We start from the raw sequence: 3,928 nt of genomic DNA on the forward strand, positions 1-3,928 counted from the left end.
GTCAATGTATCTATCGGTCAAAGACGCTAAGCGCGTGCCGCTGTTGACTCTGAATGTGTGGAGGGGAACACCTTCACCACGGGGAGAGAGAGACAGAGACACGGATAGCCTCGGCTATGTTGATTGATCCTCGATTCATTACTTGGTGGAGTGAGGAAGAATTAATGCTGAGCAGATAAAGGTGGCCAGGCATGGTTCTGGTCACACCACCACCTGTTTACTCACGGCAGTGTGTGACAGTGTCAAGTTTGTGTTTGCAGTAACGTCTATTAACTCTATTGCACACGGAGGTTATATCAAAACAGTAGTTTATTTTTGTTTTCCTCTGGAACTCTTTGTAAGAATGGAAACAGGAGGTGAACACAGCACACACATGCAGCTGAAGTCGGAACTGTTCATCCGCAGCATTCAAGGACATCCGAGCCTGGATTCACACCTCTAAGTTGCGATTGAACATTAATTCATGCATTTCTGCCTAACACAAATAGTTTTGTTTTCAACACCCTTTGCTATGTCAGCTGAATTTAGCTCTCATATTCCTTTTGTAGCCAGACAGCTGAAATTGTGTGCTCGGAGTTTTTGGTGAACATTCATTTTGAAGATACGAGGGCTTCCAGGCATGTTTTTAACCATTTGCCCTCTCATTGTGTGCCATAACAGCCCTGTGATGAATTTGGGAAACGTTTTTACTACATCCTGAATATATGAATAAGTATAGACGTGTAAGTCACATGTGACTATATATGCATTCCTCTGTGCCTCGATACTGTCGTGTAGATGGTGTGGATATTTTTTTCTGTCTGCAGCTGATGCTGGTCTGATGGAGCAAATGCACTCAGCACAGCAGCTCGGTACAACAAGGCTCCAATGCGACCGGTGTGCATACAGCACGGATCGGACTGGAAATTTGACACGGCACCAGAGAACTCACACAGGAGAGAAACCCTGCAAGTGCACTGTGTGTGGGAAAGCGTTTGCATGTTCATCTGTTGTTAAAAAACACCAGAGAACACACACGGGAGAGAAACCCTTCAAGTGCACTGTGTGTGGGAAGGCATTTGCATGTTCGTCTAATCTTGTAATACACCAGAGAACACACACAGGAGAGAAACCCTTCAAGTGCACTCTGTGCAGGAAGGCGTTTGCACATTCATCAAATCTTCAAGTACACCAGAGAACGCACACGCATCAGAAGATCCACAAGGAGTGCAGTCTGAAATCAGCTTGTGATAGTCAAAGTGCCACCATGAGCCCATCCCTCATGAAACACGAACCGGAAAAAATCCCAGCTTGGACACTTTTAAAGTTATCGAGGTGAAATATGAAGAGGTGATGGTGAAATGTGAAGAAGTGATGGTGAAGAGTGAAGAAGTGATGGTGAAGATGGAAGAAGTGAAGGTGAAATGTGAAGATGAAGATTCAACTCCAAAATGGGACCTTCACATCGATGGAGGCAACGTGAAGCAGGATAATTCTGACTGAGGCAGAGCGAGGCAACTCCCAGCAGTTTGTGGAAGTGGAGGTGTGGGTGGACTTGCTCCTAGACAATACAAAGTCAAGTGGAGACCCGGTAGATGTGTAAGCCAGAGACGATGTTGCCCCAATAGATGCACCTTTGTCACAGGCCTTTAATGACAAGAATGTGAAGTTGAACACTCAATTCCTAGGTTCAACCTGCAGAGTAAGAGAGGCCAGTCTTTGTGGACCTGTGGGTTGGGTTGATCTCTAACCAGGAGCGAGAGCCAATAAGCTCCCAAGCATTCACCATTTTATCAATTGCATTTATATGGTGCCTGCTTAATCGCCTCTACGTGACTTTACCGAAAGAACCAAGGAGTATGGATCCCTGCAGCCACAAACTTCAAATCAAGATTGTCTCAGCAACTCGGAGTTTTGTATCCCGTCTCAAACACTCGAAGAGCATCCCCAAGTAGCAGCTGCCCCTGTGTGGTACAAGGTGGTGGCCCTGCACCGGCCTGCATGTGAACAAGAGCCTGTCAGTAGGGGGCGTTGGTTGATGTGGCATCTTAGCTGTGTAGTTTGTAGGTAATTTTTCGATTTAAAGCTTTCGTGACTGCAGGGATTCATCTTCTTGGTTCTTTCGGTAAAGTCACCACGTAGAAGGGAAATAATGAGATAAAAATGAAACATAAAATAAAATTCTCACGACGTTTCGGCTGCTTGCGAACGTCGTGAGAATTTTATTTTATTGTTTTTTTAATTATTTCCCTTCTACGTGACTTTGTAGGTAATGTTTGGAATGTTATCAATTGTGACCGAGATGCCAGCGTGAAAATGGCAATAGTACGTTGTACATACACTGTTAAGCAGACGGCGCATATATTAAAAAAAATAGCTTATTGTTAATACGATGTAACCTGATGCAGTCTATTTCACTGCAGTAATTCAATTTTGTTAAAATGCCTGTCAATAATTTAGAATGAATACTTGTCTGATTGTGCGTGTGCATGTAACATTTTGTCTGGGGGTCAAACATTGAATAAGTGATGTTAGGACAAAGTGTGTGTGTGTTTTTGGAAGTAACCTGTACAGAGAACTCAGGTGAGACCCGTTGTTCTTGTGATACAGGTCAAAGGGTACTTTTGTGTTTCACGAAGCGTCTGCCTCTGGAGCAACTCATTGTCTTTGAAATAGTGAGCACGCTCGGATCATTCATCAGTTACAAGGCATACCACTTGAAAGTTACACGTATAGGAGGAGGTACATTCTCTACAACACGAATTGTAGTTTTTTCTTACGTGTTGACGTAGATTTTGTCTAACTAGGACTAGAAGTGCTCCTTGCTGATTGACGTCTGGATGTTCGTAACCATCGGTTGAAGCAAACCCCACTGCTGTTGTTGAGACGCTGTGCACCATTTAATGGTCCATCACATTGACGGCCTTCAGGCCAGGAAAGTCACAACATTTGCACACGAAGGACGCATTCACGCAAGTACCCCTTGCTCCGTTTTGAAGATTTAAAATTAAACATCTTTGAATTGTGTTGTGTTTTGAATTAGATGATTTTAATTTCTTCATTAAAAGCTTGTATCAATTTACATCTGGAAGACTTCATTGCAAAGGACATTTCGTGTGAATTTTCTTTCGTAATTAAGTAGATGGCCTTGCCGGGGGTTCGGTTCAATGCGGACACAAACAGTGTACACACACACAATGTACACACACACAGTGTACACATACAGTGTACACACAATGTACACCCACACAATGTACACACACAGTGTATACACACAGTTTTTACACAGTGTACACACAATGTACACACACAGTGTACACAGTGTAAACACACACAGTGTACACACAGTGTACACACATACAGTGTACACATACAGTGTACACACACTGTACACACACACAGTGTACACACACAGGGTACACACACTGTATACACACAGTGTTCACACACACAGTGACACACACACAGTGTACACACACACAGTGACACACACACAGTGTACAGACACACAGTGACAACAACCGTCATTCGCCACTAAGTGGCGGTGACGTCACCACGACCCTTGTGCCAGGACATGTGCACCTTGAGGCCACGTGGGGCAGACCCAGGTGCCATGGGTCGACTGACTGAGATGACTGGCTGATGCACCACCTGTGCCCCCTACTGTGCCAACCTGCTGTGCTTTAGCCACCCGGCGCTCCGCTCGTTGTGAGCGTCGCTCCTCCGCCCTCCGTTGTTGTTGGAGGGCGACTACCTCCAACTGCCCAGTAGCGTCCTTCACGAGCCTCCTCCACAGAGGCCGATCTTGACACCGCTGGTACCAGTCATCGGCAAGTCCACTCAGCTCCACGTCCTCCTGTACCACATCACTCCATCTCTTCTCTAGCCCGTGCCGCGCCCGTTTAGCCCCCTCGATCCGGCCGAGCAAAATCTGTTTCCGCATGCGGTG

General features: G+C 45.5%; 1 long non-coding RNA gene across 1 annotated transcript; it reads left to right on the plus strand.

The window, feature by feature from the left end:
* The first annotated feature begins 345 nt into the window (after positions 1-345).
* LOC142913294 (uncharacterized) lies at positions 346-3,072 on the plus strand. Its single transcript, XR_012934601.1, has 2 exons — positions 346-442; positions 807-3,072. It is a non-coding gene; the product is annotated as an uncharacterized LOC142913294 (long non-coding RNA).
* Positions 3,073-3,928: the final 856 nt, after the last annotated feature.

Source organism: Petromyzon marinus, unplaced genomic scaffold (assembly GCF_048934315.1).
Source record: "Petromyzon marinus isolate PM22_M1 ecotype Great Lakes invasive population unplaced genomic scaffold, UKy_Petmar_22M1.pri1.0 PM_G_Scaffold_24, whole genome shotgun sequence".
NCBI lineage: Eukaryota > Metazoa > Chordata > Hyperoartia > Petromyzontiformes > Petromyzontidae > Petromyzon > Petromyzon marinus.